At 41.4% G+C, this 27,861-nt stretch overlaps 1 protein-coding gene across 3 annotated transcripts in view; it reads left to right on the top strand.

Annotated features, from left to right (window-relative positions):
• THRB (thyroid hormone receptor beta) overlaps positions 1–27,861 on the top strand; it is a 161,173-nt gene that overhangs the window by 67,305 nt on the left and 66,007 nt on the right. Inside the window, exon 1 of one of the 3 annotated variants that reach the window (XM_040589807.1) lies at positions 2,995–3,018. The exons of the other annotated variants lie outside the window; for them this stretch is intronic. The gene's annotated coding sequence lies outside the window, so the exon portion shown is untranslated. Of the gene's footprint in view, positions 1–2,994; positions 3,019–27,861 lie in introns of those variants that run through there. 3 annotated transcript variants of the gene reach the window in all.

Raw genomic sequence — 27,861 nt, forward strand, 5'->3', positions numbered from 1 at the left:
TGGGAGAAGGTGATTTTCTTCGCTGAAGGAAAGTTGGCATTAATAAGCACATAATCAGTGAAAATAGTGTTGTCATAATGGGTATTGAAGTTTATGTCTGTGGGAATAAATGATATTGTATGGGGTAGGAAAAAAAGCAGGGTCCAGCTGCACAGTCAGCATTCCTTTTAATCTTCTGCCTTTTTGACTAATCCATGGTATAACCAGCTAGTTGTGGAAAGTGGGATTCAGTGGTGAAAGGAGAACATGTGAATGACCTAGGAAATGAGCTGAAGGGTGAAAAAAAAATACTGTAATCAGTTATTTAAATTACTGCATTTCTATGTCTATTTCTATAGTATAATTTCTGGGTAAAACCTTGAACAGCCAGTCACAGAAAGTTTTCTGCCTTATTTAGTTCCATTTCGACTCCAGACCATGATGTAGTTGCATGCGCAATGCCCACTCAGTATTGAGCAACCAACACAAGAAAGGTAAACGATTAACCAGCGCTTGTGGTTCCTTTCTGGCTGTTGCTCAAAAATCACTGCAGAAATCATTGAAGACCTTCAGAAATTCTTGTGTGCTGAGGCCGAGTACCCGTCCCAGTCACCTGCCTGCAGAGGACAGCTGTTCAGGACTTCCCTGTCTTTGCCGCTGCCTTCTGGCAGGGTGACCTTAGGTGCACCAGCGTGTTGCAGCCGTGGTGGAGCGAACACGCTGGAGCTGGGTCAGAGCTGTGGCTGCTCGGAAGGCAGGGGATTTTGCCCACACCAACTCTGTGCTGCTGCTGCTGCGGCTGGATAGTAGGTGGCTAAGGAGGTGTGTGCTGGGTTACACAGTAGCTATAGAGTAAACACAGCGTTTGTCTTTCCAGAGGGTTTTGTTTAATGTTTTGTTCTCGGTCCTGATTGGTAGCTCCAGTGTCCTTTCCCTGGGACTGCTGAAATGATGTTTATAGCTGGATTTGTTAGGAAACAGGGAAGATTTTCAAAGGCATAGATTTCCTTAAAAATCTCAGTAAGAGCTATCTGCCTGATTGCCATTTGTGGTACTTCAAATAGTCTTTCTCATATTTTCTATATAGGTTTCTAATCATGGAAACAGGGGCATAAGTTTATACACCTTTTAAAAAGAGGGGTCTTCTCCTGATGAATAGGCGTTTATTTCTGAACGACAGTTATGGGGATACGTACAGTCTGAATAACAGGATACCTGCAGGAAGGTGCCAAAATATTTAGGAGCAACATGTTGTAGTTGGTATCTGAGAGCATTAGCTTCATGTTGACAATTTCTGAGTTACTGTATTATGATATCATTTTAAGTGCATTTTATTCTGATGCAAGTACTGTGCACACACAGCACACACAGTTTGCAAAGTCAAGTGCTGTACCCCACCAGTGACCCTGTCTGGCTGTTTCTTTTCATCATAAACTCATTATCCAAGTCACTTCTGTCAGCTCATTAAATCCTTTTCTTTTTAACCTCTTCTTCAGGGGATCCTACTCTGTTCTCTGCAGAAGTGGTCTGTATGGGCCAGGTATACGTTCTTTCTCCTATTTTCAGCAGGTTTTCCTCCCAGGGGCGTGCGTCAGCCTGGTCCTGCTCTCAGCGCTGCCTGACCTGCATCCCGGGCTGCAGCAGGGGCAGCAGCAGTGGCAGGGAAGGCATCTCACCTTCCTCTCCTCGTGTGAGGATGGAACTTGCCAGTGTTACCTGGCATTAAACCCCATATCCAGCGCCTCCCACAATTTTGCAGAGGTTGGTATGTCGTCAGGTATGAACTGGTTTTAACTGGCCTGGCAAAAGCAACTTCCCTGACTAAAATGCACCTTCTGCCTGTTTAAAACAAGAAGGATATTTGAATTCTTGAAGGAGGAGTTATCAAATATGTTTTCTCATTGTAAAACAATGTCTTTTTTTCCTGGCTTTTATCTTGGAAATCACTGAACAGTTTTGGCTGGTGCAAGAAAAAAAAATAGCCTGAGGCATACATCCAACATGGGAAGTTTGAGCCTGGACAATTAGTCTGGCAAAATTATAAGTAAGTGAAAATCGGATCTTACAGGAAGTATTGGATAATTCTTAGTAACGGGCTCTGTGACAGTTCCCACCTATGTGTATTGAATTTGCTAGAACACTTTCTTTTCAACATGCATGCAGCTTGCACACACTCTTATCCAGTGTATTCTGCTGAAATGCGTATCACTTAATTAAATAATCCACTTAATGTGCCTAAGAATCACTCTATCTTAATATGACTGCAGCTAATCACATGTGTTGTTAAACCTGTTAATTGCTTATCATGTATTTGCCTAGTTTGAGTTTTATAACAGCAAATGGAGGACCAAATGCTCAGTGTCCTTTATAACTATTACTACTAGACATATTAGAATAATTGTAAAATTTTTGTCCATCCTCAAAAATGTACACTAAATTTATCATATAAAGGTCAGTAATTGAAATACTGTTGTGACGTAGAAAGCTGTCTTGCAATCAGTGATTCAGGAAAACAATAACTTGGTGGAAAGCCTTTAGTCTTCATTCTTCTAATGCATAAATTTGGTTATTTCCATATTGAGTTCTTCACAGTGGGAGTCAGAGGAAGGCTTTGGCTGGATGTTCTCTACTGCTAGTTAAGAGCCTTTGTTGTGTTTTCATTACGTTTGCCTCACATAATCACTCGCTGTTAATTTCAGAAAGTCTTTGATATTTCTCTGTGTGTGCATCCCATAAACAATAGCCTGATCCAAAATGAAACGTGAATTACTGCCTTCTGACCTTACATACAGCTTTTCCTTGTGGAAAAGAGCATATGAATCCAGATGTTAACTGCATCTTGAGCACAGATAATTTCCTTCTGTGTACAGTGCCCACATTCCTAGGCAAGGTCAACGATCTGGTCAAGTGAGGCTTTTTTTGTTTGTATGACTTCTCTTGGCCCTATTCCTTTTAACCGTTTTTTTTCCTATATTCAGGTATGCTTCCCGAACCAGCTCAGTCTTTGTGGAGAGGTCGTGGTATTTACCGTGGCCACAGGTTGGTGGTGCATTGCATCTAGCCTTAGTACTCCTAGGACCAGATCGAAAATGCCAGGGTGCTATGGCAAAAGCAGTAGTAAGCATGAACACCTTTCCTTCAGCTTGTTTCTTCTGATGGGTTCATGTTGTGTTCATGGGACAAGTCTCGTGTCAGGGGTGCTGGGGCAGGAAGGCTGAAGCTTCCCAGGGAAATGTGGAGATGGAAGGTGGTGTGCAGAGAACACTGCCTTAAAGCTTACAATTTCCAGAGGAGCTGTCTGCAGGAATGCCATAAGCATGGAGGAATGATACCTCAGCAGATCACTCTGGTTGCACCCTGGGATGTATACCAATTTATGGGAGGAGTCTTCTCACAATGGAAAAGGTAGAACTCTATATTGAGCAACCTAACTGAACCCAGAAATCCTTGCCCAGTTTGATTTGGGTAAAGGAACCTCTGCTACTAAGTTCTGCGCTACTTAGTATCTATATAGTAGATACTTGCTGCTGAGAGCACACAGAAGGGAAAGGATTAAAAGAAAAAAAAGTAAGCCAAGCATTTGGAAATTCAGTATCTGTGCACAGCACAAGTGTCAAAGCCTGCTAGAGACCCCTTGTGAGAAGAGGTGTAGAGTTAAAATGGTAATTTATTGTTTGGGCAGGTTCTTTGGGAAGGAGGAAGGTGGGTGACTGAATCTTCAGGTGATCATGGTGAGAGTGGTGGTGGTTACTCTTCTGGTTCTGCTCATTGTCCTGGCTCGGCCAGTTTTTCCTCTGCTAGTCTTCAAGGTGGGCAGAGCCGAGAATGATTTTGCCCCAGTATGATGGCACCATGCCTTGCAGTCAATTCTAGTGTAAGAGGAAATGGTAGAAGAAAGAACAAGAAGGAGGCAGTGATGGGTCGGGGAGAGAAGAAGAGAGAATACAGTGGTACTGTCCTGTTTTGTGGGAGCAAAGGCTTGTACGTTAGGGGAAAAGCTGGGTCTCGTGTCCATTGAGATCTGCACCACACATCCTGATCATGGCCAGTGACCTCAGGCATGTGCAGGTCTGGTATCACAGTGGTTAACGTTTGCCAGCGAAGGACTGATGCTGGAGGAAAGTGAAGGCTGACTATTTTTGGCAGAGAATCCCCACTCTTTGCAGAGTCACTTGCAGACTTGTGAAGACCATGAATCTTACAGTCTTTTCTGTTGCAAGGCTTTGAAGGTAGATGGCAGATGGGTTAAGTTCATCTTCTGGTTATTTCATTCCTCAGCTAAACCTGCTTTCTATTTGTGCCTGTGTGAGTTCACTCATTTGCATTCCTGTACTGTGCTCTCTCTTTCTTATTTCTGTTTTTCCTGGACTGTCTTATTATAGAGTTCCCCAAACCCAGTATCCTGCTAAGACACAGTGGAGTGGTGATACCTGTTCCATGCACAGGCTGATGGGAATGCCCGCGCTCCTGTGGGAAGCGTCGCGACCATCTGTGTCAGCGATTTAAGTCTAGGCTGAATCCTCTGTTGCTGCAGGTGCTCTCAGATGGATGCAGGGTTGTCAGGATGTCTTGTCTGAACTAGGACTTCATTTGCAACTCAGCCTTTCTGAGCCAGGGAAGGGCATGCTAACAGGAACCAAATGGGCTGCTCTTTCCCAGCAGTGCAACCCAGCTCTGCCCAGGACGTGCCAAAGCTTCATAAACATCTCATGCCTGCTGTTAACACAGTTCTGGGATGGCAGTGGTTGATATTTCTGTTTAGAGCGACGGATTTTTAGGTTCCTTTAATAGTTCTGCATCTAGCAGTCCTTACAGTATACTGCAAATATATATGAAACTTTCCAGTTTTCCCCACAGCTCTGCAGTAAAGGTAGAACTGGTGGCCCCAAGAGATCGAGCATTTTCCTGTAAATTCTTTGCCCCATCTGTTTTCAAGTTGACTGATGATGAAGGAGAGGGAGGATGAAGGGGAAGAATAGTATAATAAAATTCCTCTGTTGCATCACTTACAGTTCTCAAAGAATGTTTGTAAAAATCAGTGTTGCTTCTCTTTAAGCTGCTGGGGGGCACAAGTCTTTAGTCAATTAAATCCTTGGGTTTGGATATTATTTTTTTTTCCAGCAAGGCTTCTTGAATATCTTTGTTCTGTTACATGTGCCTGGTGTCATTTTACTAGCTAAAATAGTGGGACAAGTTTTGTGTATATTAGGTATATACTAGATAAGCAATAATGGGAGAAATGAAAGCATGGTTCAGATTAGGAATTAGAAGTTGATGTAATCTGAATGTGAGCCACATGAGTCTGAATTGTCTGACTAGTTTAGATCATGCAGTTGGGAAAATAGTGGAAAGGAGCCCTAAGTACACATGACCTCCCAGATGCTACATTTGGTTATTTTGGATAAAGCAGAATGTTACCTGAAATTCTGTATTTCTTTTTGTGATTGCCCTTTCCAGTCACAGGAGGGCAATCAAGATAAAATAAGATCTGTGAGCTGCCATTTTCCATGCTAGCTCTGAAAAAGTTATTCTGGTAATTTGTTCTTGAGCAGGTAAATGTGGCTGTTCTTATTGTAGTCCTGATTTTCATTTTGAATAGAGCTATCAATCTGGCAAGCTGTACTTGACACCCAACAACTGGTGGGATATCTATAGACCAGATAGGAATAATTTTGTCAAAAGATACTAGCTTCTTTAATAACAAGTCATCCTTTCTTCTCAGTGTAGTTTATCCCACTGCTTTTCTCTTCTTTTCTGACTCCACTGAGGGCTGGTATCCCGAGAAGACCTCCACTCCTTGTGCTTCGTGCCTGACCTCCCAACAGTAGCACTTGTTTACCTAGAGAGATAATTGTTTTCTGGAGAGCATCCAGCTGATAACTTACTTTTTCATTAGACCCCTTTTTCCTATTAGTTATCTCCTGTTAGTTGATCTGTGTCATTTGATAAAACTAATTAGGTAATAAAAGACTGCTTCTGAACTCCTCCCTTTAATTTTGGCATGGTGAAATGTACTTCTTGGCACCTTGCTCTTTCCTCATAAAGGCAGCCTTCAGTTGACAAACAACATTAATCCAAAAGTAAACAATCCAGTTCACGCATCCTCTCTTGATATATCCCGGTGCCAGAACGAAATAGTTCCTAACAAATTATTTGTACCAAAGATAGTGACATAACCCTGGCTCTGTTTTAGAGTTTTGCAAATGTTTGCAGAGCATCTCAAGAGGCCAGGCTAAAAATACTCAATGAAACCATTCAGCATTCTGCTAAAAGCATTTTGTTTCCTAGGACTTACCTCTGTTCTGAAAATGCTGCCCCACAGCTGCATTGCATTTATTAGAAGGTGATGCAGGTTTAAGGTGGGAACATCATGCTTTGTATTTAATTTTAAAATATAGCCTAATTTCCAGGTGTGCTTTTTAGATTATGTGCTTGTTTTGTTAAAAAGAAATCTCTGTGGAAGAAAAGTTTATTATTAGCTTCAAGCTGAAGTAGCCTTCATTATCCTTCATAAAAGTTTTCAGTGTGAAGGTCTGAGATGTGATGATATGCAGTTTTTCCAAGACAAATAGCAAAAAAAATTCTATATGGCCAATGGCCTCCGCTACATCCTAATGAGGTAGAAATTGCCTGAGGATGCTGGTGGATTTTTTTTTTTCTTGATTGCTGCACATGTGCATCGGAAGAGAAGGAAGGTCTCAAAGCTTCCTTTGAGAAGAATATGGAATATGCTCTGCTCAGATGTGAGATCTGTAGAAATCACTGTGGTCATCTTCTGTTTGTGGTGCTCCAGAACCTGGAGAAGAAATACATCTGGGATCCTCAAGGACTCTCAAGGTCTGAATACCCAGCCCACCAGAAGGCAAAGGGAAACAATTTTCCAGGTTTCAGGTGTTTTAGGGATAGCAATCAGGTCATGGAGGGATGACTGAAGGTATGCATCTAGCTTGGCTGATGCTACACGTGGCCTACCCAGACTCATATGGGGTCCAGAGCAGCTGGTGGAGGCCAGGCAGGACAACTGAGGTCATATGTGGACAACTGAACTGAACTCTTACGTAGTCTTGGTCTCTTATTTCAGCACGGTTTCAACCTAGAGAAAATCTATGAAAGGCCAGCAGAAGGATCTCTCAGAATCTGGCCTGTGTTTTACACTCAGAGATGTCATTGCTCTTAAAAGAGTAGCTTCTACCTGTTGATTATTCAGTGTTAAATGCATCCAGCACTTCGGTCAGGTCTGAAGAAGTGTGTTGATATTAGTTGCATATTCACCGTGCGCTGGATTTGCTTCCATGTCAGAAAGATGTACCGTGGGGATGCTCAGAATCCATTGTGCTCACAGAGGGTTGGAGTACTACATCTTCAGGGATGTAAGAGCCCCAAAATAGCAGCATATAAAATTTTAAAATCAGTGATATGATAAACTCCGACAGTACCAGCCTGTGTTTGAGTGAGTCATGTGATAAATAAGTTATGGGAGTGATAGTGAGATGCAGTTATAGCAATAAGAAGTAACTTGTCAAATGAAAGAGAAATTGAAGTTTGTATTTAATTTGTCCTAATTAGATTCAGGAAAAGTTTTGACTTGCTTTCTGCCCCTGAACTTTTTTTTGTATCTTCTCTAGATGCACTTATAGCCAACTCTGACTCAGGGGCATTTAACTAAGATGACTGAAATGGTTATTATCCTCTGGAGCTGCTGCTTTTCCTATCAGGAACACTCCTGAGCTATTGCAGTTTATAACCTAGCATAATGTCAGCTAAAACTTTTGGCTATTTTGACTGACATACCTTGTATTTCAGGCAGATTTGGTTCTGCATTTCTATCATTAAACATAAGCTTTCCAAGCAATTGCCAGTTACTGTTCCTAGTGAACTGAAAGCATGGACTAGCCTGCCATCATGTCAAATCTGATAATTACTTTTTACTCATAAGCGGCTCTGGAAATCCAAACAACTAAGCCTGTTTCTCCTGTGTGCTTTCATTTAATGTACTGGTTCATTTTCACATCAGGTAGTTTCTCAGCCCTCCTGGCTGATGTTTTAACACCACGAGAAGACCCTATCAGTCTTGCATGAAGTGTTAGTGCTGTGCTTAGTGGTGCATCAGTGAATTGTATCTTGCGTGGCCTGACTTACAGTTTACTGTGAACAAATTACCCAGGGTTATAGATTTGCTAAGAGGTAGTGTTAAGAGTCTCTGTATTTATAGGCACCATGACACCCGTTTCCCGCCGGGGTCCTTTCCCTGTCTGGGTTGTGTGCTGCCCGCCCCTGCCCTAAGTGGGATGTGGAGCAGTGCCAGAGGTGCTCTTGGCAGCACGGTTATGGGCTCTTTCTGGCCTGACCCCAGAACAAGGGCACAGGTAAGGAGCAGAGGAGGCTACAGCCTGGTTTTGAATGGAGTTGCTGTTGGTTTCTCTGCCTCGGCTCAGTGTTTAGCTGTGGCCTCTGTAACGCTGTCAAGGTCTGGTCCATGGGAAGGGAGAGACTGCTCCACTGCTACAGCTGCAGTCCTGGTCTAGGCACCGCAGGTATAAATGAAGAGGTGCCGCTGAGCAGGAGCGGTGCTCTGGGTGTCCTGGCAGGAGAGCGCATAGCACCTCTGCTGCTTTTTTGGCTGGACCAGACGGGAAACCTCCCCACCTTGCTGTCCGCTTGGGCTGCCAGTGGATGCTGTCTGTACGACTAAGGAGATAAGCAAGCCTCTCCATCCCTACCCTCGTGTGCAAAAGCAATGCGCTTTAATATAACGTGTTGTTTCTATTGCATATTAAAACTAAGCTGTTAAAATATTGTGGATTAAACCGTTAACATCCACTTTTTCACTCATACAGGGTCCACAAACACTGCCTATATAAGGGATTAAGAGTGCATAGCTGTAGGTGTTATCAGTGAACAAGGAGAGCTGTGTTCTTACTAGCTAGCAGCAGTGCAGCTTCTTCTGAATTCATGAGAAATCCTTTTGCAGCTTGTAAGCAATTGCAGTCATTTTTGCGGGATTTCTTCTATAATAGGAATTGCTGTTGTGACATTCTTAGTTCTTTTCAGGTTCAACCAAACTGTACTTAGGTGAGGCAATTATTGTATTTTTTTCTGAATGAACATGCCGAAGAAATGCCTAAATCCATCAGAATATTTTAAGGGGAAAATCCCACCCTATTTAACTGCTGTACTAGTGTGAGCTTTGCGGACAGTTAAGCAGTGGATTATGTTTTTCAGCGATTTTGTCTGGTGCTGAAAAAAACAAGCTTTCTGATGTATGCCAAAGTTACATGGAATACATATAAGAGCTAAAATTGAGCATACCTCTTGCAAAGGAAAACTAAAATTGGAATGAAAATATACTAAACTGTGGTGTGAGTGAAATGTGACAGTGACTTCTATGCAAAATTTAAGCTAGAAAGTGAAAAATGGTAAAAGCTAAATAGTAGCTAGCACAAGTAAATAGTATTTGTCTTCAAAGGGCCATAGGGATTTTCCTGCATTTCAGAAGATCCATAAGATGGTTTGGCTTGACTTTCAGGTACTGCAGCCGAAGCAAAGAAGTTGAGTAACTGTCCGTAGCAGGGCTGAAATGAAATTCAGATATTGCTGGTCTCTCCTCTTGTTCTCCAGTTGCTTGACTGTCAAGGCAGACTGACACCAAATTGTCAGGAAGATCTACAAGTTCTTGTTGATTATTTTTTTTAACTTGTTTAGCGACTTTGTCTCTGTAACAGACATTTGTACCACAAATGCATAAAAGTGGTTTGAGCATGTCTGCTTCTGAATATATTTTATTTTTAGAAAAATTTTCCCCTGTTCTTACCATTTCCTGTGGTTTTACTCTGGAGCGTGATGGATGAAGAAGGCTACTTGTGTGATTAAGATATACGAATAGAAATTGTATGTCCTGGGTGTACACATGCAAGTCAAGTGGGATGGTCAGTGCTAACAACAAGTGGACTTACTCATCTGTAAAAGAATGTTTGTCTTATTAGAAGCATGTAGAGCTGAGGCTGCACCGAGGTTTGAAAATCCCTGTGGGATCCATGTAGGAAAGTGTCCATAAAAGTGATGTTAAATCAGTGAGAGTGTAGAAACAGTATGTTCACCTGTAGTAAGCAGTGAGAGAGTGGAGTTAAACAAGAGCGAGACACACTGGAATGAGTGTTGACACATGGAGTTAATTGAGGACAATTAAGTCTGTGTGTAGACAAGAAGTACATAGTCCATTTGAATTGCATGGTATTATGTGAGTAAAGGGTGCAGGATTAGACCCATTGTTTACAGATTTACCTAATGCTTTAAACTATTTGGATGAATGGTGTTACACAAATGTTACTCATAATTATTATTTAATTATGACCACATGTTTACTTTGAACGTAGTCCTATACTTAATATGTAGGAAAGCCAGGATAATATTGCAGCTTCAGTGTGTGAGCTACTGTTTGCCAAGCAGCGTTTTGCTAATGGCTTCTCTTTTCGTGTCATGAAAATGCCTCCTTGGCCTGTGAAGTTGCAGTGGTTACGGTATGTAATAGACAAATAGCTTTCACAAAAATACTTTCAGCTAGAACATTTTGAAGCAGTTGCATCTGAGATAGAATGCTAACTTATTAAAATTAATACTATTAGATATGCTGCCTGTGTATTGTTTCAAAGTACCTGAGATGCCAGTATTTCATTCTGGTTACATTGAGAGCGCAGAAAGCAAATTTCATAGCATGATTCATAAGATCAGGAGTGCTACAGGATTTCTATAATTCATATGTTGCTACTTGCATTGGCATTTAAATGTTTAAACTGTTATAAAATTTCAGCTTCTTTAAATTTTAATCTAGTTTTTTTGACTCCTAAGCAGAATTAAGTTATTCCCTCTGTAATTCTGTGTTTTGAGGTTTTCCTTTGCTCAGATCTTCCACTTCAGATACTGTGGAAAACTTACGATAAGTTTATGAGTGGCTACAGATACAAGCAAGGAAAAGAGCTTAGTGGGGGGGTTGTATCTTTTCATTTTTGTTCTTTTTTTAAGGAACCTGATAAGAAATGTAATTCTGAGTGGTTTACAGTATATCCTAGGTTGCAAGAGATGGGATGCTGTTCTGTCCTTTTTAAGTTAATTCTTTTTTAAGAGACTAAAGACAACGGAGAGTGTTAACCTTTTCTTTAGAATGCTTTTAGTGCTTTGGATGGAGCTATCTCAGTCCCTCCACACGTGGCATTTTACTATGATTGTTGGGGCTTCTGAGAAGGAAAAAAGACCTCTCTTGAGCACAGGGCTGTGCGCATGGAATTGAGAGATCAACCCTGTTAATTCAAGAAATATTAGTCTTTCCTTTAACCCAATACAGGAATCTGCTGAATCCTGACTGTCTCAGTTTCTGAATCCTGACTCTCTCAGTTCCTGAATCCTTTATAGTGACTGCAGCTCATATGTTTCTTGTTTTTTAAAAGCACTTGTTTTTCCCTGTGGGCCTCCCCTGACATGCTTGCCCCTCGATAGATGAGCTTGTGAACCCTACTCAGTGCATGTAGAAGAAGATCCATGAGTCTTCTGGCCATGTCAGGGTTAAGGTGGCATGACACTTAGCATGTACACCAAAAAAGCTTGTGTTTCTGCTGTGTTTCTGTACATTTGCCCTGAACGCCTGTTTGCTTTGGGGGGAAATGACTTTTCTAATACTTTTTTTTTAAAATTGAAATATTCAATCATTTAATATAGATGTATTTTTTCTAAGGGGAAAAGGGGAGACATTCTGATTCCTGTTGGAGAGAAGAAACTTTAAAAAAAACTTGTGGGTGTTCAAAGTTTACTTAAACTTTCTTTCACACAAAAAGACATTCTGTTCTAGATGACTGTTTCTGCTTGAAAACAAAGTATTTTGATAGAATAAATTTACATTGAATTTGAAATTATTTCTGAAAGGAGGCTTGGTTTTAAGAAGCCACTTTGGCCCTTCAATTTATTATTTTGTGTAGAAACGAAGGTAAAAATAATTTGTGAACGCAGTTCCCTTGCAAAGGCTTGAGTCTCTGCCCAAGGCTCAAGCATTCCTTTGCCTTCCTCTGTGTTTTTCCAGCCCTGCCATAGGATTGAATGTTTGAATATTGTAGTGTCAACAGCTCCTTGTATTTTCGCTTGATGCAGTTGAGCAAAAGTTTTGACATTCAGCTGAAATGTTTGAGGAGCCATTACCAGCATAATTCTGCTTCTTAAGTAAATCTCATCTTGGTGCTTGAAATCTAAATGGATTAATATTTTTAATGTCTTGTTTACAATGCTGCCTATGAAAGCCTGTATTTGTCTACTTGCCAGCCTTCCTTCTTGGCCAGGAACTGTTCTGGCGTGAATCTCCATGCTGGGCTCCCATCCATTTTCCTTGAGTCTCTCTGGTTCCCTCCCTTTTCCTCAGGGGCTCTCTGGAAGATTGTCAGAAGGGCTTTAATTTCTTGAGCAAGTCAGCTTTTCTTGACTCCTAAATATTTCTGCCTCAGCCCTAAATTTCAGAGTTTGCCAGCCAACCACAGATGGCTTGCCCTGGTGGTGTTACAAAAAAACACATATTTTCTCAGGTTTTGATGAAAACAAACCTAAAAACAAACCAGTGTTCGCTTTGTGAGTGGGCAGAAAAAGATGGTTAAGAAAAAAGAATCTTGAGTTCTGTGCATGTATGTGTGTTTCTTCACAAGGTGCCCAGCAGTCATGATGGAGTAAAGGTGAGCTAGTAGGTAACTCCCAACGTAGATTGTATACATTATAGCATACTACAGTATTTACCAGCAGAGCCATGCTAGCTGGGAATGCCAGGAAAACACCAAAAATCCACAAAAAAAAAAAAAAAAAAAAAAAACCACCAAAAAAACCCCAAACCAAAATCGTGCAGTCTGGTGGCCCTGGCTTAGATAAGATTCTTAGATTTAGATATAGACTTCAGGGGTAGGCAGGTTCGTAGAGGAGAGTCAGGAGACTTGCTTGAGTGTGACATAAGCCCAAGTGCTAAAGCAGCACGTAAGTTATTAGAAAGTAGAAACCAGGGGTGTATGATATCAGACTACATTATGGTAAAATTATGCAGCTGTAGGTACGGTGAACCCTGACTTCTGAGCAGGCCAGCAAATCCTCACTAGTGGTTATTTTGATATGTGATACCCTGATGCTAATCTAAGGAGTTGAATGCAAAACCAGAGAAACGCCAGCAACAATAACAACCCTTAGCCGAGTGAGGAGCACTTGGCAGTGCTCGCTGCCTTCCTAGGAACGGAGAGTGAGCACGAGCTAACTCAGTGCCAGGGTGCACGGTTCGCACAGAGGGATCGATGGATCCTTGCACAGTCCCCTGAGTCGGGTACATGTGGAAGGAAGAGGTGGTGTCTCCGCATCACGACTGAGACTGGTAATCGGACAGCCCCCACAGGGCAACAAGAACTTCTGCTTGGTCTGTCTTTGGATTGGGTGGGGGTTTGGTGCCCGGTCTGGTGTTGGGAGTGCAGCGGGTTGGCAGCCCTGGAGGAGCAAAGCCTGGCCTGGAGACCTGTTTCACCGGCCTGCCCCTGCCCTCAGACCGGCCGGAGCTGCTGTGACCTGCGGTGGAGGAGCAGCCACGTTGTCCTCTGCCATCGGCACGGCACTGGCCTGCCTCCCGCCCATCATCTCCATCAGGAGCTGGGCTCAGGCCTCCTGGGAGCGTCCAGTTGCGCTGGAGGTGAAGATGGAGGCGCAGATGAGAGGAGACAGCTGAACTCCTCTGTGCCTGCCTGCAAGGGACTGCAGGGGACAGCCGTACCCCAGGAGGGAGGGAGGGAGCGAGTGAGTGAAGGCCTGTTTGTGCATGTAAATGCTGATTTCCAAAGAGGTTTTAATTTCTGGTTCTTAACATGCCATTTAGTTTTGAAAACATGGTATTACTCAAAATGAGGTGGATTGGTGAGACAAAATCATCTTGACAATCTTTCATTACAGATACACAAGATATGTAAGTACCCTTAACATTTTAGAGACTAGCATGTCTGGCACTAAAAATTTATGAGAAATATAAATAGCAGGGATAAGGGAAAAGGAAATTTGGATTTAATATGCAAAGTGGCCAAGTATTTGGCTACCCTTTATCCATTACTGATCATTCTCTCTGCTGTTCAGAAATTATTTGGAGTTGGGGTTTCTCAGGGTGGTTTTTTTTTAAAGCATCCTTGACTTTCTCAGACATCGGGATTACTAGATGAATGTACAAACATGAGTGTGTGAGTCAGGAAACATGGCAGCGGAGGTGGCTGTGTGAGCGAGGCTGTAGGTAAACAGAAATAAAGTTAATTGGCAGTTTTCTTCTATAGCACGGGCAGCTGAAGTCCTCGCTGGAAGAAATTTTCTTTTCCCATTATCCTTTAGCATTCTCTTGGAGGGATTGTCTCAAGGGAAGTGAGTGAGTCAGAAAATATGCCAAGTTCATGTCATGGCTGTTTCGGTATTTCTTTCTCTTGCTGGCCTCCAGGAGCTTTATTGGCAAGTGTTTTTAAAGGAAATGTTGGCACAGGAAAGCCTTATTGTTTATGTCATGAAAGTCTCTTGGCGTCTTCTGCCTTGTTATTTTCTCCCTTAAATGGGGAAATTGGGGGGGGGGGGGGGGGGGGGGGGAGGCGGGGGGAGATGGGACTGAGAAAGGAAAAGAGGAGAGAAGCAGAGTATTAAGTTCGAGACTGTTGAGGGTTGCTACCACAACTGTTCTCCCTACATCAGGATGTATCTTGGTGAGTCCTTTCTTTTTCTTTTTCTCTGTTGCTGCTTTGCAGGCTCTGCTGCAGCCAGTGGATCAATTTTTAAATGTTTCCTCTTCATGTTTTTCAAGATGTGGCATTTACAGAGCTTTATGAAAGAGAGAAGCCAGCAGTTTTCTGGTGGGCTCTCCTTTGCCAGAACAAGGCAGGGAGAGGCAGATGCAGAGCCCAGCCAGGATCAGCTCACTGCCACCTTCTCACACATGGAGCAGGGCTCTGTGATGGGCCGTTGAGGACATTTCATTAAATTCTTTTCTGTTTCGTGTAAGGTTTGCATACAAAATACAATGTGATTTACAGAAAAAAAAAATAATCGGGAAGTTCTGTGGAGCAGATGCAGTGGGTAAAGACAGGAACAATAGCGAAATGCTGCATGGTCAGAAATGCTGCTTGTTGAAAACCAAAGCAGAAAGCAAAAGCATTCATTTAAATGTATAAGCATTCTTAAAAACAAAACAAAACCAAAAAACAAATCAACCCCCACCACCACCCCTAAACTTATTCATATGCACTTAGGCAATTCTGGCATAACATAAAAGCAGACAAAAAAAGAATTATGTCCAGTGCAGCAATAAAAGTTGCTGTAACCTATTACCCTCAAATTAGGTGAAAGTTGTGAAGTCTCTGAGGATGCTATTAAAGAATTAATTGTTAACATTTCAAAGAATGTTTCAGTATTTAGTATTTTGTGATTTGGAAAGTAAAAAGTTAACTCTGCTTGTGATATGTCATGGCAGAAAGTCTGTTTCTAAACCAGGTTCATTTTAATCTATGATATTTGCCTCTCTGATATTTATGTGTGCAACTCGAAGATACAGAATGAAAATTCTTTCAGGTTAAAGCAAAGATATGCACTGATGCACAGAAGGAGCACAACCCTATTTCTTCTGGATTTGCTACCAGCAATAGAAAAAAAAATACTAAGGCAAACTTATTTTTGTGAGCTGAACATAGAGAAAATGACATCTAAACAAATTTTGTTTGTACCCAGTTAAACTAAGGGTTGTCTGTGGGATTAAATATGTATTTCAAGACTGTGATGCAGTTCATGTGATGTCTCTTCAAACACTGAGTATTTGTTGGTACATAATACATCTTTTTATTGTGGCATCTTGCATTTTAGTGATGCTTTTTTGGAATGCTCTTTTTCAAAGGAAAGAAAATGATTAATCTTCACTCTTAAAACCCACATTGTTTCACTTTTCAACTCTTTCTTGTGATTTTGTTTTCTGACTTACCTATTTGTGGGTCTATGCAAAAATATGTAGTATATAATAGTTCAATTTGTGGAAGTTTTTCCCTCCCCCCACTTCCAATTTTGCACTTTGATTTGCTCAGACCTTGCCTTCACTTTCTTTGAAAATGTATATACAATCAAAGAAGGTTACTTTAGAGCAAGACTTCTCATGGAACATGCATTTCTAGACCTGAATATTCTTAGAGCTTGTTATTTTTTCAGATTTAGGATCTTGTTCAGACTGTTCCAGGAAAAGTAACTGGCTGCCAGCATTAGAATCCAGGGAACTAGAACCTGGATTTTTTTTGGAAAACATCTTTAGGAGAGGTGTCTGTGGCACTTATATTCCCGCTTTCAAGTATTTTTACCAAGGTTGATCCTTAAGAATTGTTTTGTTTTGTAAAATTACAGTCATAAAGCCAGGAAAAATGCCCCTTCTAGTAAGCACTAGCTGATTTGCTTATAATTTCTTTGGTTGAACATCAATCTGTAACAATATAGTCACTTTTAAAAGGACATCCTAGTTGCATATGGTATCTTGCAAGTGAACCATTTTCAGTATGTTGCAGTTGTTACCTAGAATAAGACATAAGATTTTCCTGTTTTTCTCTGTATGTCATTACATATATCTGAACCTATGAATGTATTCGAATAGCTACAAGTATGTCCAAAGCTAAGCGCTGTAATACTTATGAGAATATCACCGTGGATTTTTCTTCTGTGTTAGGAATTTCTCAGTTTTAGCACATAGAAACTTTTGTGCTGTGTTCCTTGCATCTCATGTCATAACACGAGAAAAACCAAACCATAAAACAGGGTGTGAATAACTGTACTTTGGCCTTTGTCTGCTATCCACTTAACCAGTGAGCCAAAATTCTTTAGACGTGACAGTAAAAGAGCAATATTAAATCATCAGCCTACACCTACTGCTCCAGTGTCAGATACACTGTGACAATATTGCTTTATTGCTATGTGGGAACATGAAGTGAAATACATTAGAGCTCTGTTAACAGAGTGTCACAATGACATTTTGAGTGGAAAATTACAATTTTTCTGAATGAAAAGTTCAATTCAAAACCTCCTGGGTTAGGTAAGCCTGTGCTAGACGCAGGGGACAGTTCCCTCATGACCCTGTTTCATCCTGGCAGACTGCTCTGTGTGAGGTGTCTGGCGTTGCCTAAGCCAGAGGGTAGGACATGCTCCCCCAGCACCGGGAGCCGCTGGCCCTGTACCCCCCAGCTGTGCCTGAATATCCCGGGGTCCCCAGTTGCACCTACATTTCAGCTTCTCTGAGAGGCTGCAGGTCCAGGGGGTGCATGACCCTGGCTCCCCAAACTGGGTTTTCTTGAAACTTCGGCTTATGAGACATCAGCAACAAATATAACATCAACAGGGAGGACTTTTGTCAGATGTGGAGAGAAACTATGCACAAACCCACCAAACGGTGCACTGCAGCCCGCTCCCTCCCAGCTGTGCTGCTGGTCACCCCAGGCTGGGTGCTGTCCTCCTGCTCCTCCTCCAGGCTCCTGGCCACAGCTGACAAGTGCTGCAGTCCTCCCAGCATCCCGCTGGAGGGAGGCCCTGATGGCTTCTCTTCCCCCACGTCCAGCTCCCGCTTTGCCATGACACTTGCCAGAACCTGCAGGTTTTTCAGACTTCAGTGTTCCTGTCAAGCTGGGTGAAAGCCATCCGGCAGGCAGAAGGTGTGGATGGGGCAAAGGGACGGAAGGTGATGGTGGAGTAGGGCACAGCCACTCCAGTAAACCTTATTTCCTTAGGGAATTGTATTGGAAATATCCTCCTCTGTCCCCTGAAGCTTTGAAGTCACCCGTGAGCTTGGAAGCCCTCAATTTGGGCTGCTTCATTGGTGTTAGGCTTGTTGGTTTCCTATGCAGTGAACTCTTAAGAAAGCTACCTTCTCCATTTTGAAAGCTTTCTCCCCTCTCCCACACCTCCATGCATTTTTATTACATTGAAGAAAGAGGGAAATAATAATTAAAAAAACCCAGATATGGCAAATAACAAGCTTGTAAAAAAATGGTTTTTCCATAATTCATAACCACTCATTTTCTGACAGCCAAATTCTGTCACATGTACGTAAAGAGCTGATCAGGATGATGAGTACTGTCAAACCACAGCTACAGTTTAACTCTGCAGCGTGGAATGAATGGGAACAGGGAGTCAATTATAATTTAGGATTGTGTTGTTCATCGTGCAGGCTAAACAGCATGGCTTAACAGGGAGAGGTCAAAATTCACACGTTTACCCGGTTCTCCAAGGGAGGCAATGATTTGCAGAAAAAATGTGATCCGGTTATAATCTACTTGGATTTCCAAACGTTTTCAATAGGGTTCTTTCCTGAAGGCTTATAAAGAATTAAAGCTGCCGTGCGATGAAAGGGAAACTCTTGTCATGAATTAATAGCAGGTTAAAAGTTAGGAAGCAACGAGGAGTAAATGGTCAAGTTTTACAATGAAGGGAAGTCACCAATGGAGTCCCATAGGCATCAGTCCAAGCATCTGGGTGGTTCAGTACCTGAAAAAGGGGGTTAATATTGGAGTAATAAAGCTTGCTGACAGAGCTACAGTCAACTGAGAAGAGCTGTAGAAGGATCTGACAGTATTGAGTGTGACTGAGTAATAAGATGGCAGAGGAAACTCAGTGACAGTAAATGTTAATATTTTTAAAAGAAGAAGAATTGCAGTCATAGTGGACTTGCGACCACTTAGGAAAAAAGTGCTAGTGTTTCATAGATGCTTCTATAAAGGTAACAACTGAATGCCCATCAGATGTAAAAAACAAACGCAAGTTTTCAGGAAGGAGACAGAGAAAAATGCCATATTCTCCATGTTTCTCTGTGTAGGACTGCATCCGAGTGATGCGATCTTCGTTCTGACCTTCTAAGAATTTCTTGTCTGTAGTGTTAGAGCACATACAACAGCACAATATTTTCCATCTTTAGATGCATCTTTTTCTGACATGCTCTAGAAACCCTGTAATACTGAAGAACAAATGAAGATAGAATTTTATTCCTTTAAATTTTTCCAATATGAATTAGAGTATCAATATTGTTAATCTTACTGCTAATTAAGAAATAAAAGTATGAAGAGTGTATCTGAAAAATAAAATGTGTAAAGCCCTATCTGTATGAAATCTCATGCTGGGAAGAATTACAAATGTAAGTAGATTTATACTAAATAGAAGTTCTCCTTAATAAGTAAGGGTAGGTCAGCTGGGGAGCGTTCTGCGTACTTTGCTGTAGCGTGCCTGTCTTCCATTATGTTTTATTGCAGGATGTGTTGGTCTCGTAGAGCTTTTTGAATGGGTGGGTTCAGATGTATGTGCTTACAGCTCTTACACCTATCAAACCCTGTACTTATTCCTGAGCAATTTTACCCAGGATAACTTGTGCCTGTAGGTATTAAGTATTAAGCACCTGTATCGTGTCCATAAATATGTAAAATTTATGAGTTTTTCATAGGTATTTCACAGGTAGAATAACTTACGTATTTTGCATAGATTTCAGTTATTCTTTAAGTTACAAACTCGTACATTGTGTGGTATGTGTACTGCATTTAGTGATTTTCACTTTTTCCTCCCCGTCTTTCTGAAGATTTCAGATATTTAACAGGAGAAAAATATTCTAATGATACATTCATGATTTCATTGGTCTTTGGATCATTTGCTTATGATTTTATATGATGTTAAAAGTTCCCAATTTTTAACAAAAAAATCTGCAAAATTCTTTGTCACCTACAAAAGGCTTGAAATCATTCTGACCAGACTGCTCTTCAGAATTATGTAGTGGTATTCAAGTAGCTTAAAAAATAATTATTGCTTCCCTGATACAAAAAAAAAAAAAGATAGGTTATGCTAATGTTGTTCTAATGTTCATTTAATATATATAGAAATAATAAGTAATTTTACAATTCACATATACACTCCGATTTAAATAGAAAAAGATTGAAGTTGAAGAAAAGCAGAATAAACTTTGATTGATAATCAGCATGTTTTTTCATGGAAAAAGTAATGCAAAGATTGCCACTGTATAAATAGATTGTGCATAATGAAAGAAAATGTTATTTCTGCATTACTTAATTTCTCATTTTTCTTCCTGACATTTTGAATCAAGCATTAGTCTGTAGAACAGATTCAAAATATCAAGAGGTAAAACAAAAAGCTAAACTTTGTCTTCAGGATGTAGTTTCATTAACTTGATTGGGCATTACTCAGAGCAGATCCATTTTTAGCATATTGCATTTGCATACTGACCTTTTCTGCACTGTGAATGAAAATCGGTGCTGTGATGTGTTGATTAATCCCGTAAAATAACATTTAAGACTTTTTTTAAATATATTCTTAGGTGAACAATAATGACATCAAATCTAGTACAATTAAAAAAAATCCATTACAATAATAAAAATAAATATGGATGGCTTCCAGATAGTAGAAATAGATGGTCTTGCAAAGCTAAGTCTTATTTTCAGAAATGCTGACTGACATTCTCCTTCTGCCTTTGGTAGCCATCACTAAAGTGCAGAACTGTTGAAAGTTTAGCCATCTTATGCAGGATAGATCTAGACATTGGGTCTGAAATGGGGGAGTGCATACATTTGCATGTGTGCATATACCGGCAACATTAATTTGGAAAAATACTGGCTAACAACTTGAGACAGAGTAGCTACTCCGGGTGAGCTACATAAATGGACACTTTTATTCCTCTTTCAGTGTGATCTCTAGATAGTTTAATTTAAACTGAAAGCAGACTCACTCCAGAGGAAATAATCTGGAATAGTTCAGGTGTAGATTGCCCTAAGTAATGACTGAGAAATACGTATGTAACTACGTTGTCCTCCTGAGGTCCCAGGTGGAGTACCCACTCCAGTTTCACATCGTAGGAGAAATAATGAGCAACAGGAGAGAGTCTAGGCAAGAGTGTCGAGAAGTATCAAAAGCATGGGAAGCTTGAGTTGTAAGCAAAGTTTTAGCAAAGCACAGCAGCTTAGTTTTGCAAAAAGATGATCGGGAAGATCATGATAATAGGTGACATGAAATGCATAAAAGTTAGCTGCGAGGAGGGAAAGCCAGCATTGCCTGTGGATATAGCAGGACACTGGGAGTTGAATTTACAATAAGAGAACTCTGTATTGGGAAAAACACTCTTAACTAAAGGAAGAGGTGATCAATAGAAGAGGTTGCTTAGGATAGGTGAGGCATTTGAAGCTAGCATAAATGGGCATGGATTTACAAGAGACATACACCAACTAGCAAATCTCTTAGTACCCACATGGTGAGGTGTTCGCTGTGTCTCAGGTAAGATGTGCTAAGGTAGTCCTGATAGGTAACCTCTAGTATACCAGAATTTATGTAAAACCCTGTAAGATGAAAACCCTTTCAAACTTTTCTGTCCCTTCACCCTGCACTTACTGCAAATCCTGCTTATGAATTATGGCAGCACCCACCCTGCTAGCATGTCCGTAGGGACAGGCGAAGTAAATGCACCGCTGGACTGGAGCTGTTGCCTTTGAATTGAATTGAATTTGAATTGAAAGAATGAACTTCAGACTTACCGAAATGCTAAAAGCTTGTTGAAAGCAGCAATTAAATTCTTAATGCAAGGCTTGAGGATGTTTCATTGCTATACACAAATTGGGAAAATACATGCAGATTGTACTGTTTCAGAGAGGTTATTCGGTGTTTAACTTTCTGCTATGTTTCTTGGAAAGAGGAAGCAAGTTTTCCGTCCTTCACACTCCGACGTTAATTATGAATGCCATTTGCTGTACAGCCTACTGTGGCACCTTCTTTAATTAGCACTTGCATTTTCTTCTCCTGGAGAGGATTGTGATAGTGGCAGATTTGATGTTTTTATTACCAGAGAGATGGGAAAGGCTCCTGTAACTTTTATAACTGATCAGCTGAGGCAGCCTGGTTGCCCGTGGTTCCTAATGAGCAGCGCATGACACAGTGCAGAGTATTGGCAAGATTAACGAACCCAGGTTTCCTTACCAGCAGACTGACTTGTAATAGCAATATAGAGAAGGAGCGAGAGCATTAGCACATACTCAGTAATGCAGCATTACACTGAAATGAAAATCCTTTGCAACCCGTTACAGAAACGTGCTAAAACACCAGGTTTGTATTTGCAAATAGTAATTCATGCAAATGGTTGCAGACTGACCACTGCTAAAAGACTGAAGCCCTAAAGGGGGAATCAGCTATAGACCCTATTTTTGGAAGGTATTCCCATGTGGGAGAATAGATCAGAATATGCTCCCCTCCAAAAATGTTCCAGTTCTCTTGGCAACAGCCAAGGATATTTTTTCTTAGTTAAAGCCCTTGACAGTACCTTTGTGACATCTTTAACAGCTCCCCTTATTTTATGACAAGAAATTATTATCACATAAAACCCCTGAATCGAATAATAGTAATTCCAATGTCTTCTAATCAGTGGATTCCTGCAAAGTTTTCCTCCTTATTGGTGAAATTGTTTTCTGCATTGTTTTGTTTGGAAAGCCAATGACACTTGTTACGATTTCTGACTAAGAATTTGCAAATACCAGATTTTCATTTGAAGTTCCTGATTTGGCGATACAAACAGCTCTAAGGAAGCATAATCTTTTGGTAATCTTGAAATGGTGAGGACACAGAGAGACTCATTTGAGTTGAATCACGTATTATAACCATTCAAGTCATACTTTGGCAAGTAAAGTGCTTAAAAACACCCACTGATTTCTTTATATTTCCTGACTCTTAAGGAAGACCAGAAGGATGAAACGTTAGGAGTCTGTATGAAGGGGAGATGAAAGAAGACTAACAAACTAAAGATGGGCTTTATCCTGCGGTCCCTCAAGGAGCTGAGCACCTGCCCACTGGAGGGACCAGTGACTTTATCTGGAGATCAAAACGCTAAGCACAGTACAGGAGTCCTTTGTAGGTAAACGCATGAAGGTTTTGCTTTGTGACACCTATTTCTCAGAGCCTGAAGATTATTTCAGGCTCAGTTCTTGAGGTTCCTTATGGCACTTCTACATGAACCCCACTCCAGCTGCCCACAGCGAGACATGCCTTGGAGAGAAGTGAAGGTAACTCCCACCCCTAAGCTAGTGGATTGGGGCTGATAGCACTCACTTCTGGAGCCAGGCAAGTCAGATCTGTCCCTGTCTCCCAAAAGCAGGAGGAAATGCCCTACACACAGCAGATCAGGTTTGCAGCAGTGAGACTTCCCTGTCTCTCCTCTTCTGTGATCTGATCTCCAGCTCTGTGCCTCCTTGCTAGGAAGGTAGCATCAGCCACGGTGAGGGTCTCTCGGTAGCCCTGCTGAAGTTGTTGTTCTTTTTATAAAAAATACTTAAATATTCCCTGAAACCACAGAAAGAAAAATGTCAGTCTCTTCTGGGAGAAATCTGCGCAGCGTGAAACTGAAATCAGCCTGGAGTTGTTTTACATGGATTTAAAAAAAAAAACAAAAAACAGAACACAACAAAATAAATATCCATCAACTGTGAAAGAATACTGAGAAAAACAAATATTCACCAGCATCAAGTGAGGGTTCGTTTGGTGAATGCGTAAAAAGATTTCTTCGGGAGGTGAATTACATGGTAATACAAATGTTGTAAGGTGGAAGAATATTTCAGAAACCAGTTATCCAGTTCCAGAGCAGCTGAGACTTACAAACAACGACTGCTCAAAGCCAGCTAAAATTTCAGCTGAAGCCCTCGCTGTTGGTCAGTGCATTTGAGTTGTGTGACAGTGTACCAGTGAGGGCTGCGGAACTGCAAATGCGCAGCGCGCTGCTCTTCTCCTGGGTGGTGTAGGCAGCTTTCTGCTCCAGGCTGCTGCCTACCTTGCCTGCTGCCTGGAGCTCTCTCTGCTTTTCCATGAAAGAATATAAGCAGTGGGTAGAAGTTCTCTTGAGTTAAAGGGAACAGGATCAGGCTGTGATTCAGGATCAGTCTGCTTGTCGGTTTTTTGCTTTTGCAAAGTCAAAGTTGGGGATCTTGTCTTTATCCAGCCTATCTGAAAGAGGGAACCAACAATCATTGTAAAGGGGAGCTTCGCTTGTGATCATTCTTGTGTACAGCTACCAAATGTTATATATGGGCCCCAAATAAAATCTGAGTTTTAGAATAAAAGCCTGGAGAACCATGATTACCCCTGCCTAAGAATGACGGAAAGGCATTTGCCCGTATATTCATCTTGATTTTTTAAAAATCAAACCAGTGCAAATTCTTTCCATCTGATATCATTATTTTAAAATCTGTTGGGAATTCAGTAGTTCATAATAAAAAACAAAAATTGTTTTACCTGCATGTCAGAAGTTTTCCCCATGCAGTAACCATTTTAAAAAAGCATACAATTTATTTTATATTATTTTATCTTCTAAATGTGATTGTTGACACTGCATGTAGGTTTATCTACTTCCAAATTATTGGCTATTTCAGTGATGCACAAATCCCAACAAAGAGAGCTTTTTCTGTAGCAGCTTAAAATTTCGTTCCTATTAAAAAGCACACTATATATATAAAAAAAGACCCTCTTCATGCGAGAGCATTAAAAAAGAATGTATGGTACTGTTAAATATTCCAGTGGGCTGCTAAACCAAACAAGAAAAATGCTGGCAATGGCTAACATTCCAAATCCCAGATTCTTCTTAGGAGTGCCTGCATTCACCAGCGTTACACAGCTTTGTGCAACTGTGTGCATTTGTAGCACTGAACGGTGCTTTGCTCAGTTGTAAATGTTCTGTGAACACAGGAGGTGCTATTCAGTGGAGATTCATTTGCTGCCTCTGAGAAAATGGAACAGGTTTCATAAAAAAATCCTTGTAGTGAGTAAGAGGCAATATATTTAGTGAAGTTTCTGAGTTTGTATCCACTGTAGATGTCTTGTTGTGGATCCAGTCAGATTTCTTTCTGCAAGTTGGTCTCTGGATTCTGTTAAGTCTTCTCCTTAATGAACAAGCCCCCTTTTCTTCTTTTTGTCTATCTCCAATTGAGAGTTTTAGGACACCCTTTTTATTTTTGAGGATACGGACTCTCATAGATGAATTCTTTTTCCTCTCCGGTATCTGACTTCATATTCGAAGCAAACTTCAGAAGCGTAACCAGCACCCGAAGGCAGCACATCTGTCTGCTGGAAAACTAAACCTTAGTTAATTCACCCATCAGCATCAGTAGTCTACACCCTCAGTGGGGGTGTTTGGATGCGTATCTCTATAAGGATAATGTGCTACATAATCTTTTTGAGGATAATTTGTGCAGTATCTAGAGATGGTAGTATTTACAAGGAAAACCTTGTCTGTATAAAACCAATTGAAAAAAGAACTAAGGGTTATTTTAGAAAAGTGCCAATGGAAAAAACAGTTGGAAAGGAAGAGACTTCTGTTTTCACCTACTCCCTATTGTCTCAAAAACAACGCTTTCAACGTAAGAGTGCAATAATTTCATGTAGCATTTTTCTGAAGAAATATGGGTATTTCAGTTTCATTACCCTCTTGGCTGCTCACTGAATTTCAAGGCGTTAACTCCTTCTTTGGGACTAGGCAAGCAGTGAAGTGGCTTTGGATGATTTTGCCGGCATACATATGTTGTGTAAAGGCATATAAAAATAATCATCCCCTCCTAGCCAGTGAAATTATCCTGGCAAAGCCCCTAATGCATATGAAGCTATGCCAATGAAAAAGTGCCACTGCCTCTGTCGTTTTAGCTGAAACCATTCTGGGGAGATGACGCGGTGTTGGTGGGAGAGGGTTTCCTTCTGCTGGTGTGTGTGTGAGGAGGAGGTCGGGAAGAGGCTGACACTGTCAGGTCTGGCACAGGCACCACCACAGCAACACTGGATGCTCAATCCATCCACCTGGGATGTTCCCCTGTGCCCATCCCGCCTGGACCTTCCAAGCACTCCCAGCAGGTCAGCACACACGTGTGCTCAGAACAACAGGCTTGGTCGGTTGGTCTGATTTAGGACAACAGGCTGCAGTGGTCAAGGGCATGGCCACCTGATAGATACCACCAAGCAGCCCCGGTTAACGTTATTTGCCTCTGCTGTTACCCCTTTTGTCATGTCTTGACCCTCCTTTTTGCTGCCCTTGTGTCTTTTTTCTCCACTCCAGTCTCTTCCCAAATAAATAACCCGCCCTTATCTGCGGTTTTCCCCTTTGATCCCATTTTTTCCACATTCATCCCAACTCGGTATTTCAGCCACCATTGCCTAGGGAATCCTGGCCTTAGGTGACGTGATGGGTCCTGGTGGCCCTGCGTGGTTGTACTCCCCAGCAGGACCTTTGCCCTCCCCTCATCTGTGACATTCAGCCATTTCTTGCCAAGCGCCCCTTCACCCATCAGTTAAATCCAGCTGGCCATCACTTTTGTTGGCAGCATCGCCAGCGTCCTTCTGCCCGCCTGGTGTCCTTCCCAGAGCTAGGAATTCCCACCCAGACTTCACAGGTGGGCTGGGATCAACATCTCGGACCCTACAGGAAGCTTTAAAGCAGACCTTGGGCAGCGCCATGGGAGCGGGAGAGCAGTGATCGGAGCAGTGCCAGCAGCCCTGTGACCTGTGGCCGAGGGCAGCAGCTCACGTCAAAACGGCAGGCGTGAGCCAATTTGGAGAGGTGTCAAAGGGGAGCTGGGTAATGTCCCTAAATGATGTATTCCCATGGGCAAAAGTTTTTGGCCCAATTTTGAAAAAGCCATCTTGTTGCCACTGTTACTGCTTCCAAAGGGTAGATGCCCAACAAAGGATCGACCTCTTTGAACCTGGTGAAGGAAGTAAATAAGAGGCTAAAGTGAAGGAATAAACTTGGGTGGGCAGAGGAAAAGGCTATCCTTCATAAAATACAAAAGTGTGGCCCCTTGCCCAGGCAGACTGCATAAAGTAAAGTAAGGTAAAAGTTGTGTAAGGGTTGCAGGAATGATGGTCCCAGTAAACTTTACTGAGCCTGCTCAATAAAAACGAGTGCACATGAAGAACAGAATTTGGCATGAGAAGCTCTTTGTGTCCTAATCCGTGCTGGAGGAACGTGGTACAAAATAGCTGACATCAATAGAAAGATGCCCTCTACCTCAGTGGGCCTTCCAGCAGACCTTTATCTTTTCTCTTACTATCTTAATGCTGGCAGGATGACTAATACAGACAGATAGCCTAAAGCTGACAATGACATCTTAAATCTGTCCTGGAGGATTGAACAGAATATTTGTTTCTACAGCTGTGCAGGGTTTTCATGAATCGTAGCCCATTACTCAACAGAAAAAGTGTAAGGATGAATAAAACCAAAATGAAATACATATAAAATGTAGTAAAAGGATATATGATTTAAAAAATAATAAAAAAAAAGGAGAACTGGAAGAGAAACATGTATTTTGGCTATAGCTGTTGACCACAATAGCTCACAAATAAAGCCCAGCGTGGCTGTGAATTTTAGCAGATGCATGGGTTTGTAGTGATGTCAGTTTGTTCAGGAGAGAAGAGATGTCTGTGTTACTGAAGCATTTCCAATCATCCAGCACTGTCAACTTCAAGCGCTCAAGAACTGTGAGTCAGGTCATTACTGGCAACTACTTTTTCATTCTGAATTTTTAAGACTTTTTTTGTTTCATTTTACTGTCGGTATGTGAGCAAGGACAGCACTTTATAGTCTGCTGTACCCTGACTACAAAGCTGTAGTTTCTGTGCCTGTTCAGAAAATCCTAATAAGTATACCAGTCTCACTTTTGAGAGATCTACAAAGATGTTTTTTTTAAAAATAAGCAGCTGGTTTTAAAACATACCTCATCCTGTTTCACAAATCTTTTTTTTCTGTAATTTGGTTAGGATACCTCAAAGAAAATTCTAATTTTAAGTCATTATAAATAACTTCTTATGTAAGATTCTTCAGCAACTTCACAG

Source organism: Falco naumanni, chromosome 4, assembly GCF_017639655.2.
Source record: "Falco naumanni isolate bFalNau1 chromosome 4, bFalNau1.pat, whole genome shotgun sequence".
Classification (NCBI taxonomy): domain Eukaryota; kingdom Metazoa; phylum Chordata; class Aves; order Falconiformes; family Falconidae; genus Falco; species Falco naumanni.